Here is a 15,182-nt window from a genome sequence, read left to right on the forward strand (position 1 = left end):
GTGATATCCGTTGTTTCATAAAAACATACAAACACACGTTAATTGGTGTAATTTATTTTATTACTGAGAAATACGAACGTCACGTCATCTTTTCATGTTTCCAGATTTTAATAGTCCTTTATCAAGCATGGGAGCCTGACAAGGACAGCTGTCTAGTCGTTCGGATGGGACGAAAAACCGAGGTCCCGTGTACACATTGGAGTGCACGTAAAAGATCCCTTGGCAGTTGGAATTCGATATAAGAGTAGGCCGTAGTGGCGCTGCCCGGGCAAAATTTCCCTCATAGCACACTGTATGGCGTATGCCCGTCTTCATTAGCCCAGGTTAGGAGCAGAACAGTAGGACGTTAAACCCCAATTCATTTCATTTCATTTCAAGCATGGGAGACGGGATGGCTCAGTGAGGAAGACGTTGGTTCCTTAACTTGGGAGGGGAGGGATCTGGCAAGTGACAACGTATAGTCATTCGGATGGGACGAAAAAACAAGGCTCCGTGTATACATTGACATGTACGTAAAAGATCCCCTGTCATTTGGAATTCGATATAAGAGTAGGCTGTAGTGCTGCTTCCCGGGCAAACTTTCCTCCCTCACAGCACATTCGAAACAGCAGGACGTTAAACCTCATTTCATTTCCTTTCATTTCATTTTATTTCATATAATTAACTTAATATATCATTGCTTTCAGAGTAAAAACCAAAAAGAAAAACTACACTTGGGCTTATCTCCTCTACATTTTCTTATTTATTTTTCTTAATAAAACAAATTACACAAAAACACAGAAATACATGTTTACATGTGTGTAAAACACCATTATGCATAGAGTAGTAAATGATCAATTTATTGGTGTAAGAAAGAACAAGATGTAAAAACTTGTACATTATATTTCCATTAGGTCAAAGCAATAATCAAAAGATAGCTTCCCAGGCAAGGAATCATACACACACTGCTACTCATTCGACCTACGGTCCCCAGTGCTTGTCACAATTGATTCGTTTGAGGTAATAGGAACATTTAAAGACATTAACCACTGATCAGGAATAAAAAATCTACTCGGTAATCAGAAATAACTAAACTTATATAGTCAATATATAGAGAATCTCCTACCAGTCTTTTTTTATATCAAAAAATATCAACACAAGTTGATAAAGTAACAAAAAACGAGGCTCTGCCGAGTTTTTTTTTTACTTTATCAACAAGTGTTGATATTTTTTGATATCAAAAAAGACGAGTAGGAGATTTTATTTATCACCCAATCCCTTCTTACATGCACAAATAGATAATATAATTCTTTGTTGTAGATTTCACTTTTACTGAACATTACGGCGTAGTGATACATCAATTTTTGACAGCAATTCAACCATTGCAAAGTCCTTTATATTGACCCAGTGTTTCCATCAAGGTCAATTGAATAACAATAGTTCATCTTTAATTTTAAAAAGTTACTTTTAATAAGAAATGAACTGTTCTTTGAAAATAAAAAAAGTAGTTCCTTTTCAACTGACCAATCAAATTCATGTAAAGCGATATATCTCCTAAGGAGATATCGCAGTAGATTATGAAATATATCACACGAGCGATATCTACTGTAGAAGGTATTATTGGGTGATAAATAAAATATATACCTATAACCAGATGATAACTTTAACTGTTTGAGATATCGGAAATCATTGAATCAAAGATATCTTCGTCTAATGAAAATCGACATTGTGTACGGGTTCCAGAAGAATTAGATAACTTGGGCCCCCAGAACGTCAACGAACTGGTGTAGCGACAATATTTAACTATACTTAAATGTAGGCGTTTTAAAAAAGGTATTTGCAATGACACCAATTTCCATTTACTTTACATGGATATGGAATCCGCACCTCCTCGCTCCGTCTTGCCTTAATGAAAATCGACATTTTGTATGAATTCCAGAAGAATTAGATAACTTGGGCCCCCAGAACGTCAACGAACTGGTGTAGCGACAATATATATAAACTATACTTAAATGTGGGCGTTTTAAAAAAGGTATTTGCAATGACACCAATTTCCATTTACTTCACATGGATATGAAATCCGTACCTCGTCGCTCCGTCTTGCCTTGACCTTTCGGTTATAAGCTCACAGCTAAGCCAGGCCAAGAAGTTAAAGACGTATTCGTGTTTGCTGGACTGCGCAATGATTATTTCGTGTTTTGTTTTATTTGGTACTGATAACCGATTGCGAAACGACACAGTTACGAAATAAATTCACTTGATCTTGGAGTACGTGTGAAAATTGCCGTTCTTGTCTAGGCTGTGGGTAATAAATTTCTAATCACGAAGAGGTGGGGTAGAAAGTAAGACAATTGTTCAATAATAACACCTTAAAGTATAATATTGGTCGTTATAGAACTGGTTAAACACATTCCAAATACGATTTTAACACAGAGATCACAGCTACGATAGATGCGGTATGAAGATTTCAAGAAACAGAAGTGACGAACGCAAAAGGATAACACGAGTTATCCTTCTATATAACTAACTGAAGTGACGAGTGATAACAGATAAACGAGCTTACTAATAATTCCTTCAAAGACGAACAAAAGTTGTTTTATCTGTGGGAGGATAGCTGACAATTCAAAAAGAATAAATTTCTGTCACTAGATAAGAGATAACGATAAAACTAGAAATAATTCGTACATTCCCATGTTTTTATTCATTTTTTACTTAATAAAAACATGGTAATGCACGGACATTTGTCGCGTTTACCTCGTGCGTTCGCCAGTTCCGTTTCTTGAAATCTTCATAATGCATCTATCGTAGCAATGATGTCTGTGTTAAAATGATATTTGAAACGTTTTTAACCAGTTCTATCCCCTATGTGATAATGCCTGACACCAATATTGTCCTTTAAATGCATAAGAGGGTAGAGCTATTTGTATGATATATATAAATAATAATTGTTGTACAAATCGATAAATAAATTGACAAAAACAATATAAAATAAAATGTTATTGGAAGCACAGAGTGTTTTGTCTGGCAGCCTATATTAACCCGCAAATGCGAGGATTCTAAAAAAAGAAAAAGTCCGGCCATTACCATGTTTTTATTAAGTATAGAATGAATAAAAACAAGGGAATGTACGGACTATGCATATATTAAGAATCTGAAAATAGTACCCATTATAAACAAAATAATACCCAGTACTAGGCCAACTATGTTTAAAGTACGGGCGGTTGATCCCTTGGCTTGAGCAGTGTTCACATCTCCAGCAGTGAAGGCATCACGTGACTGAAAGAGAGTTATGGTAAGCATACATTAAAACGCCGCTAGGTGGCACCATGAATGTTTGAGGATTGGCTAGAGCTATTTGTTAAAGCCAACCCAATTTTCGCCAAGGTGTAAATAAGGTTAGGGCACGTGGTTATTGGCGAGAGTGTAGGTTAGTTTAGGGTAAGCGTTAGGGCTACGTCCAGAGTTAGGGATTAGGGGAGTGAATTAGTGTAAACTAAAACAAAATGCACTGGCCGAGGTTTCGAAACTGTTTAGGAAAAAACACACCTGTTTAGGGTCTTCGAGTGTTATTTTTAGGTCAGGTATATCTTATTTGTACATGTTTATGACTTGCTGAATGGTTTTAATCTTTTGTCGAGACTCTTCTAGACAGTCTGTTTAAGGTGAACGGATCTGCGGGTTTAGTAGAGAAACTGAAGCGATTAGGGACTATAAATGCGGACTTTACTAGCTACGAACGAGTGTCTGGTAATCGGGGTCTACTCGAGGCCACTGCCTTTGGTTTCTGTACAGTCCTATTTCTTTCAGAAGAAGAAGCAACTCGGGTAGGGGGGCGCTTTAACCTTCTTACTCGAAGTTCTGCGAGTTGACAAGGCAAATACTGGACATGGGCGTGACCTGCCTCTGTTTTTTTGTACGCCGTACAATCGCCATGTCTGTTCTACAAATTAAAGATTGGTTGCCAGGCAACGAAACATACGCCCACCGCAGCTAAATCGTCCGAGTGGCCGACAAGGGTCGTCAGATATTTATCTCTTTGTAGGTAATTGGGGGCTTTTACAAGACAGTTCCAAATCCATACAGATCAGATTATAATTTTTGCCGTTTGAGGGTTCACAAGGTTCTACAAACTGAAACAAGGGTCTCAACTCTGGAAGTAATTTACAGAAATTGTTGAAATTTGACAGGATTTTTCGTTTTACTAATTTAAATAATGCATATAAATTTCATACCGATTAGATGATCACTTTGACGGAAATTGCGGAAATTCAATAGACCTCTGTTTCACAAATTTAAATGATGCATATCAATTTCATACATATTGGATGATAACTTCCATCAATCGAGCAATAACAAGGTTAAACAAAGTGCAACAAGGGCTATAACTCTAGAAGTAATAAACGGAAATTGCTGAAATTCAATAGGATTCTTCTCTTTACTACTTTAAATGACGCATGCAAATTTCTTACAGATCGGCAGCTAACTTTTGATGTTAGAGCGTTCACAAGGTTCAATAAATTGAAACAAGGGCCATAACTCTAGACGTAATGAACATAAATTATTGAAATTAAATTGGATTCTTCGTTTCACTAATTCAAATCATGCATATAAATTTCATAAAGATTGGGTGATAACTTGTGGCGTTAGAGCGTTCACAATGTTCAATAAAGTGAAACAAGGGCCATAAATCTAGACGTAATGAACAGAAATTATTGAAATTAAATAGGCTTCTTCGTTTCACTAATTTAAATAATGCATATAAATTTCACAAAGAATGGGTGATAACTTGTAGCGTGCGTTCACAAGGTTCAATAAAGTGAAACAAGGGCCAGAACTCTAGACGTAATAAACGGAAAGTGCTGAAATTCAATAGGATTCTTCGTTTCACCAATTTAAATAATGCATATAAATTTCAGAACGATAGGATGATAACTGTTTGTATTAGAGCGTTCACAAGGTTAAACAAAGTGAAACAAGGGTCATAACTCTAGAAGTAATAAACGGAAATTGCTGAAATTAAATAGGCTTCTTTGTTTCTCTAATTTAAATATTGCATATAAATTTCACAGAGATCAGATGTTAACTTTTGGCATTAGAGCGTTCACAAGATTCAACAAAGTGAAACAAGGGCCATAACTCTAGACGTAATAAACGGAAATTATTGAAATTAAATATGCTTCTTCATCTCACTAATGCAAACAACATATATCAATATTAAAACAACTGGGTGATAACTTTTAGCGTTAGAGCATTCACAAGAAATTGTGGACGATGGACGGACGGTGGACCGATGGACGGACGGACGGACGGATGGGGGCGACGGCAATGTGGACGTATAAAAACCAGTATGGCGATTATTTAGGGTGTTAAGGGTTTTTTTTATTTAATTATTTCTGTAGTTTTGTAATCGAAGATGAGCTTGACAATAATACCGAAATGTCAGTGTTAGAATTTGTCCACGGAAAAATCACGGCAAGACCAGGTTACAGAGCCATGGTAACGAAACATACGCCCACAGCAGCTAAATCGTCCGGGCAGTCAACAAGAGTGGACGCATATTTTTTATTTTTTCGGTAATGAAACATTTATAATACACAAAATTCTGATTAAGAGTAACAACTCATTAAGTAATTATCAGAAAACCATTAGAATTTGTTTGGTTTTTATAAAGTTCTACCCCATGCTAACGTTTAGTATACGAAACATTTATTATCATGGATTTAGCTGTTCAAATTATCAATATTCATTGAAAATCAAGATACTTGTTCGTCTCTAAGACCTTAAACTCTGTGTATCAATCTGAAGTCAATTGAAGATAACTTTAGCCTCTAGAGCGTCTTTAGATTTTTCAAAGAGATCAAGGGCCATAACTTTGGCAGTAATTATCGGAAATCGTTGAAAATCAATAGGATTCTTCATCTCATGACCTCAGGCACTGCGTATAAATTTAAAGTCAATTAGGCTAGTTTGGCCTAACTCGTAAAACACCGAGTACTAAGTTTCGCAGTAAGCACCGAGATGAATATTTGTCAACAACCATACAAGTCAATGTTTTTAAGAATTTTACAATACTTCGGCCATTTTGGGACGGATTGGTCAAGGCAGCTCGAGTCTACCTAGTTTCCGGATTCTCTTATTGTTAAAACTTACCCAGATGTTATTGTAAATACCTGCCCCAACTGCTATTGTAAATACCCAACCCAATTATTATTGTAAATACCTGCCTCAACTGCCATTGTAAATATCTAACCCAGATGTTATTGCAAATACCTGCCCCAACTGCTATTGTAAATACCCAACCCAATTATTATTGTGAATATCTAACTGTTATTGTAAATACCCAACACAATTGTTATTGTGAATACCTACCCCCAACTGTTATTGTAAATACCCAACACAATTGTTATTGTAAATACCTACCCCAACTTTTATTGTAAATACCCAACCCAATTGTTATTGTGAATACCTACCCCCAACTGTTATTGTAAATACCCAACACAATTGTTATTGTAAATACCTACCCCAACTCTTATTGTAAATACCCAACCCAATTGTTATTGTGAATAACTACCCCAAATGTTATTGTAAATACCCAACCCAATTGTTATTGTGAATACCTACCCCGCATGAATACATTATTGATGCTACCCCAATTGGACAGCAACAACAGAGCAACACAAAGATGGAGAATCCCAGATAATCCGGGGGTTTCTGCACGTTGATCAGTGTACTCTGGGGCTGGGTTACCTGTAAGAAAGAAAGATAAACTTGGGTTTAACGTCCACTCGATACAAACCATGTCATTTCGGGACTTATATGTCAAAACGTCAAGCTAGATATTATAAACCTATAGAGACGTCAAGCTAGATATTATAATATAAGCTAGATATTATAACATAAACCCATAGAAACGTCAAGCTAGATATTATAACATAAACCCATAGAAACGTCAAGCTAGATACTATAATATAAACCCATAGAAACGTCAAGCTAGATATTATAACATAAACCCATAGAAACGTCAAGCTAGATACTATAATATAAACCCATAGAAACGTCAAGCTAGATATTATAATATAAACCCATAGAAACGTCAAGCTAGATATTATAACATCAACCCATAGAAACGTCAAGCTAGATATTATAACATAAACCCATAGAAACGTCAAGCTAGATATTATAACATCAACCCATAGAAACGTCAAGCTAGATATTATAACATAAACCCATAGAAACGTCAAGCTAGATATTATAACATAAACCCATAGAAACGTCAAGCTAGATACTATAATATAAACCCATAGAAACGTCAAGCTAGATATTATAATATAAACCCATAGAAACGTCAAGCTGCATAGAAACGTCAAGCTAGATATTATAATATAAACCCATAGAAACGTCAAGCTAGATATTATAACATCAACCCATAGAAACGTCAAGTTAGATATTATAATATAAACAATACGTACAATGACATTACCACCTCCAGGGTATTGGGCATGGCCCGGTTGGGGATATCCCTGTTGTGGTGGGTATCCTTGTTGCTGGGGGTATCCCTGTTGTTGTGGGTATCCTTGTTGCTGAGGGGGATAACCCTGCTGAGGAGGGTATCCCTGCTGTGGGGGATATCCTTGTTGTGGGGGATATCCCGGCTGAGGAGGGTATCCTTGCGCTTCTTGTTCCTTTGCTGAAAGTTAAATTTAAAAAATAATATGGATTTTTATACTATATGACCGATCTCCTGCACCGTTTCCCCCGAATTGTTACGTAAATGGATACCGGAATGATGGGTATATTATGTAATTTGAAATACAGCTGTATATTCTGAGATCTCCTACCATTTTATTAATCTTTTTGACCCATCAATGTAATGTATTATCAGATGTATCTTTTATTAATCTTTTTGACCCATCAATGTAATGTATTATCAAATGTATCTGATTATATCTAAATGTACCTGTTATTCTGTCCTTAATGGTCGTTTTGATGCAATAAACATCTTATATTATCATATCTTATCACATCTTATCATATCTTACACGGAGGAGGGGGGGGGGCGAATGGTTAGGACATGCGCGCTGTATCATAAGGTCTGTCAGCTGTGTTATCTAATGTATCTGATTATGCCTAAATGTACCTGTTATGCATCCTTAATGGGCGTTTTGATGCAATAAACACCTTATCTCATCTTACGGGGATCACCGTGGCTAAGTGGGTAAGAAGGTCGGGTGTTCGATCCCTGCATCGGCCGAGAAAGTTCATCCAGATTTTCCGGCGTGGTTATCCCTTGTCAGTGATGCAGGACGGGAGGGTCTGACTAAGTTTTATATTATTCTATCTTTCCACCACAGCAATTCGAAAGGTAATGGAGCCGCGGTGCCTCGGTGAGTAAGACGTTGGCTTGCCAACCTGGACATCTCGTGTTAGATTCCGCCGGAAGTTCATCAGGGTTATCCGGCGTGGTTCCCTCTTGTCAGTGGTATAGTCAACGTATAGTCTTTCGGATGGGACGAAAAACCGAGTCCGGTGTACACATTGGCGTGCACGTTAAAGATCCTTTGACAGACGGAATTCGATATAAGAGTAGGCCGTAGTGCCGCTGTCCGGGCAAAATTTCCCCCATAGCACACTGTATGGCGTATGCCCGTCTTCATTAGCCCAGTTCGGAGCAGAACAGTAGGACGTTAAACCCCATTTCATTTCATTTCATTTATCACATCTTACAGAGGTGTGGCCGAATGATTAGCACATGTGCGCTGTATCATAACGTCTGACATTGAGTAAGCTGGCGTGGTTTCGAATCCCCGGTTGTAGGTAACAAGAAGTTGGGTAGCCTGTCCAGCTGCGTGGGTTTTCTCTGGGTCCTCCGGTTTCCCTCTTCTGCTAAAGACCCCTACGCGCAAGCGAATTATTGAAATAAATACAATTAAACCATATGTTAGTCCCGAAATCACCTAGTTTGTGTTGAGTGGAAGTTAAACCCCATCTCTCTCTCTCTCTCTCTCTCTCTCTCCCTCTCACATTTTATGAGGAAAAGAAAGTGAAATGAAATGGGGTTTAGCGTATATTTTTTTCTATACCCACTTTATTTATTCAATTATATGTTATTTTGCCAACAGTGTGGCTCAAGACAAATTGCTTTAATCCATCATTAATTCAGTACAAATTGGATACTTGTTATGTTGATTAGTGAATAATTAACACGGTGATATGTTAATATAGTTTGCTGATCATTTCGTCTTGAGGTGGGCCACGGTGGCTCAGCCTGTATGGCCACGTGTTCGATCCCGGTGGTAGCCGAGTAAATCCCTCGATAAACCCCGGTGTGGTTTTCTCTTGTCAGCGGTGCAGTCTCTCTCTCTCTCTCTCTCTCTCTTGAACTGTATATTGTTAAATAATTTAGGACAATTTGTATATTTTACACTGAAATCTACATAATTGTACCTCTCCGCCATCACTACTGTATCGTGAACTATTGTTTTACAAAAACTTATATACTATATAGTTGGTAATAAACAATTACAATTTCCATTGATTATGGGAGTGGATAAGACGCTGGCTCGCTAGCCTGGAGGTCGCATGTTCGATTCCTATATTGGCCGAGAAAGTTCATCGGGAATTTTCCAACGTGGTTTCTCCTTCTTGTCAGTGGTGCAGAAAGGAGGGCCTGGCAAAGGCAGCTGCCTAGTCTTTCGGATGGGACGAAAAACCAAGGTCCCATGTATACATTGGCGTGCACGTAAAAGATCCCTTGAATTCGATATATATATATATATATATAGAGAGAGAGAGAGAGAGAGACAGAGAGAGAGAGAGTGAGAGAGAGACGGGGGTTAACGTCCATTCGACACAAACTAGGTCATTTCGGGACTAACACATGGTTCAATAATTCGCTTGCGCATAGGGGTCTTTAGCAGTTGGGGGGGGGGATGACCCGGAGAAAACCCACGAGGTTGGACAGGCGGCCATACTCCTTGTCACGTACAACCGGGGAATCGAAACCACGCCAGTTGACTGACTCAATGACAGACCGTATGATACATTCGGCCATCCAACCCGCCGAATTCGATATAAGAGTAGTCCAAATTGCCCTCATAGACGTATGTACGTCTTTATTAGCCTAGTCGGAACAGAAGAAGGATTACAAGTTATTACATATTACAAAGTACAGAGATACTATGTAAATATCTATAATTCTCCCGTCAAAAGTCAAAACCTAGTAACTCACTTTTTTTTTATCAAATTTGAGTTAGGACCAAATTTGTAGTTACTAGGGTATATGCTTCCTGTTGTTGTAATAGATATTCCAACCTTTTGATTTGGTAAGCAGTTACACTCATGACACAAGCTAGCAACTTCCTTCATTGGCCTAGTGTGCCACAGAAAAACCTAGTAACTCAATAGTCAAATCAATGGATAAGCTGGGGTTTAATATTCATTCATTTCGTTTTCCTTTGCTTTCTCAAAATAAGAAAAACATGAGTTACTAGGTGTTGCCTTTTGATAGGATAAATTATAGTATGTAATGATATCCCAGACATTTTCAAGGTATTACAATGCTAACTTTATCCAATTAATACCAGTGTCGCTGTGTATGTGCATGCATGTGTAAGTTATAGTATGATCTCCATCTCTATGTAATGACATTATTTATGAATAGTCCCAAGACGGACGAAATGTGCTTCTAAAATGTCAAAATGTTATTAAACCAGTGCTGAAACCAGTGTGTCGGCATACCTATTATCTTTTCATCGTTTATGTTAGGTTGCCACTATCACGATTCGTGTAATTACAAAATTACAAAATTACTATAAGGACGCAGTTTAAATCTTAATGAAAAGGTCATGCATAATGGTAGATATGACAGTCATGACCTTTTTATAATAAGCTCCAGCCGGATGATATATATAAAAGTGAATGTATAATTATATATATAGTAAATCGTTTACATACACCTCAAAGTACAAACTATACACTGTTTTATTAGAATTAATCGTTAGCTCTCAATCTGTTTCAGTCCAACCTCGTGGGTTTCCTCCCACAGCTAAAGACCCCTACGCGCAAGCGAATTATGGAAATAAAATTGAACCATATGTTGGTCCCGAAATGACCTAGTTTGTGTCGAGTGGACGTTAAACCCCATTTCTCTCTCTCTCTCTCTCTCTCTCTCTCAATCTGTTTCAGAGGTCGCGTGTTCGATCCCTCCATTGGCCAAGAAAGTTTATCGGGAGTTTCCAGCGTGGTTTCCCGTTGTCAGTGGTACAGGACGGAGGGCCTGACAAGGAAAACTGTCTAGTCGTTCGGATGGGAAGAAAAAACGGTAGTCCCGTGTACACATTGGCGCGCACCTAAAAGATCCCTTGACAGTTGGAATTCGATATAAGAGTAGTGCCGCTGTCCGGGCAAAATTTTCCTCATAGTTCACTGTATGGCGTATGCCCGTCTTCATTAGCCCAGTATAGGAGCAGAACAGTAGGACGTTAAACCCCATTTCATTTCATTTCCATAAGGTCAAGTCAATGAGTCACATGGTGTAGTTGCTATTCCCCGGGTGTATATGACAAGAATTGGGGTCGTAAATGGCCTAGAGTGTCGCCCTTCGACCTCTAGCTGGCCGGTCACCTGATTCGCGGCTGTGGTTTCGATCCCAGGTGTGGGCGTATGTGGCTTGGAGATAGGGGCGCCATCTCAACTTCGTGGGTTTACTCCGGGTACTCCGGTTTCTTCCCACGGGAAAGACCTCTGGTGATAATAAAAAAGAAAAATAAGACTTGTCTGCGATATCACCTTCGGTAGAAGTGGATATTAAACACTAAGTACAACCGCCTGTCCAATCTTGTGGCGGGTTTTCCCTGGAACCTCAGCTTTCCTCACACTGCCAAAGAAAGCATAGTGGGCGATATTTTAGACATGGAATGACGAAGTTTGTGTCAGGGGGACAAGTGGAAAATTGGCCATAGAAATGAAATAAAATGTAGTTTTACGTCCTACAGTTCTTCATCGACTGGGCTAATGAGGAAAAGCTTGCCCGGGCAGCAGCTCTGTGGTCGAATCCCAACTGTCACGCTATAATGTCTACCAGGGGTCTCCGTTTTTAATATCATCCCAACGACTGGACATATAGTCATTGCCAGATTGCCAGGCACCACGGAATTCACATCAACACTACACACTCAAGCACACCAGGCCTCTAGTCGACTAGATCCACTTATCAACATACTCGCTAGGATGCCTCGGTCTTCACCTCACGTATATTAAAGTCAGCCGTCTAAATCAGATGCATACAATATATTACTAAGTCCGTTAGCATGGGTGCACGAGTAAATATATTTAATTTATTTGATTGATGCAAGCTTGCAACCTATAACTGTATACCATAAACTTTAAAACCCGATATCCATGGTAACAGAATCAAGTAACGACAAGAGCAGACGGCAACATAGAAAGAATTTCAAAATGTATACTCACTCTCTGACATAATTATTATTCCTGAAAGTTTTGGCTCCTTATATCCAGATGGACTAATTCCACATTAAATCTGGTAACGGTTTATCATGTAGAACGTATTCTTCCCCCTTAGCGTCACTGTAAATCTGTGTGTTTATGACCTGCTGTGTTAAAAGTGCACGCTATTACACTAATTACATGTAGCCCTGTATTCCCCCTCAATACGTTACTCACTAACACTCTACAGTCTATAGTCTTGAACATTTAGCTGAATAACTAATGATACTGCTTTCACGCGCGGTGTCTACTAAAAATAGGCAGGAACCAGATATATCAGTGAACTGTGTGTAGCGTCGAGTGGTGGACTAACGGTCACGACTCACGAGCAACATATTTCATATGCAGACGGTATTATAAACCAAGTGCCGAGTATTTTCTAGATTAGTTGGAACTATATCATAGAGGTCACTTCATGGACTCTTTTGTGAAGCTCACTTGTTAGTTGTGTAAGGGACAAGGTATAGTCGTTCGAATGGGACGAAAAAACCGAGATCCCGTGTACATATTGGATGGGACGAGAAAAGCGATCGTGGTCCCATGTACACATTGACGTGCACGTAAAAGAACCTGTGGCAGTTGGAATACGGTGTAAAAGTAAGCCGCAGCGCCGCTGCCCGGACAAGATATCCCTCATAGCACGGTGTAAGCCCGTCTTGATTAGCCCGGTCGGAGCAGAACAGTAGGACGTTAAGCCCCATTTCATTTTATTTCATATCATTTCTTTTGTGAAACATTAAATCGTTTTAAATCTGAAATGAAATGAAATAAAATGGGGTTTAACGTCCTACTGTTCTGCCCCGATCTGGGATAATGAAGACGAGCATACGCCATACAGTTTGCTATGAGGGAAATTTGCCCTTATATGGAATTCCAATTGCAAGGGATCTTGTACGTGCACGCCAATGTGTACACGAGACCTCGGTTTTTCGTCCCATCCGAACGACTAGACAGCTGTCCTTGTAAGGCCCTCCGTCCTGCATCACTGACAAGGGGAACCACGCTGGAAAATCTGGTGAAATGAAATGACCAGGTAGTGGCGTTTCCGCCTGTAACATGGTTGGAGAAGATATTATATTTAAAGATACGTACATTATGCAAAAGCTAGATCTGACTATTGTAGGCCTTTTTGATCCCTTAAATGTTATATAAACTATTAATTAGACATTTATTAACATGAAAAGACCATAATCAACTCTTTGTGCTACATATCTTATGTGTCCGATTTTCATTGGATTTGAATCCGATCTGCTGTTCAACGTCCGTTGATGATGATGAACCGCCAGAATGGATAATCGCGCGACTTTGTTAAATATCGTAACAGCGGTAACAATGAAATTTTCAGCATATTCCCTATACAATATCTAGTTTTTAGCTATTATATATTGAGAACTAGCAGGATACCCGGCTTCGCTCGGGGGTCATAACTCCGAAACCGGAAGTGGTAGACTAACGCCACCTGGCCTATGTTACTCCCCGGTCCTAGCTACCCCTATACCTCAAATTTCAGACTCGGGGCAGATGTAGCCGCCAACCCCGAACAGACTTCGCTCGGGGGTCATAACTCCGAAACCGGAAGTGGTAGACTAACGCCACCTGGTCTATGTTACTCCCCGGTCGGGTATTTGATTTTGGGGGCATAATACTAAAATATGCAAATGACTACGAAAAAAGTCACTATAGAACCTAACAGAAGAAACATTTCCAGTTACATGTGACGCCCAAACGCACCAATAGCTACCGCATGGAATGCAGGTGATGCTTGGGATCATCATGGGGGTCCAACCCAAGATTTGCACGACTCTGACTTTGAATGTTACAGTCATTGTGGCATTGAATTCCAGGGTGGAAACATCAGTTTAATTGTTTTAGTGACCAGAAAACAAATTTTGATATGCGTCGGCTTACCCAAAATGAAAGGTTACGTGCCCTTGGCATGCTACAGATCGGCACAACACAGGCGGTTGTGGCGCGGACGATGAATGTTTCTCAGTCTGTCATAAGCAGGCTATGGTTCAGATACCGTGATACACAATCTGTACAGGACACACCACGCTCAGGTCGACCAAGGGCGACATCTCAACCCCAGGATCGATTTATCCGTACCTTGGCCTTGACAAATCGTGTCATCACAGCAAATCAGATCAGCGCTCGTCTTCAAACAGACACTGGTGTGAGAGTGAGTGGCCAGACGATTCGGAATCGCCCGACGTCCTCGCGTGATCCCTTGTTTGAGAGATCATCACATTCAGGCAAGACGTCGTTGGTGTAGGGATCGTCAACACTGGGATAATCGACGCTGGAGCAATGTGATGTTTTCAGATGAGTCAAGGTTCACTGTTGATTTTTTGGACAGACGTAGGAGGGTGTGGCGTCGTCGAAACGAGCGCTTCCAAGACGTTAACGTCATCAGACATGATCGATTTGGGGGTGGTTCTGTTATGGTGTGGGGAGGCATCACTGTTGCTGGAAGAACGGCTTGACATGTTGTTGCAGGGCATGTTACAGGCCAGTACTACCGGGACAACATCTTGGCAGTCCATGTTGTGCCGTTCGCACGACGTCATGGCCGCCGTTTCATCTTCCAGGATGACAACGCAAGATGTCACATGGCCAGGATCGTTACAGGTTACCTCCAACAACAGAACATCACCGCAAGATGTCACAGGGCCAGGATCGTTACAGGTTACCTCCAACAA

At 39.7% G+C, this 15,182-nt stretch overlaps 1 long non-coding RNA gene across 1 annotated transcript; it reads right to left on the bottom strand.

The window, feature by feature from the left end:
• Positions 1-719: 719 nt before the first annotated feature.
• On the bottom strand, positions 720-12,675 carry LOC126829428 (uncharacterized). The gene is made up of 4 exons (XR_007683392.2): positions 12,448-12,675; positions 7,449-7,666; positions 6,601-6,726; positions 720-3,255 (listed from the first exon to the last, which is right to left on the bottom strand). It is a non-coding gene; the product is annotated as an uncharacterized LOC126829428 (long non-coding RNA).
• Positions 12,676-15,182: the final 2,507 nt, after the last annotated feature.

The sequence above is a fragment of the Patella vulgata genome, chromosome 8, assembly GCF_932274485.2.
Source record: "Patella vulgata chromosome 8, xgPatVulg1.2, whole genome shotgun sequence".
Classification (NCBI taxonomy): Eukaryota; Metazoa; Mollusca; class Gastropoda; family Patellidae; genus Patella; species Patella vulgata.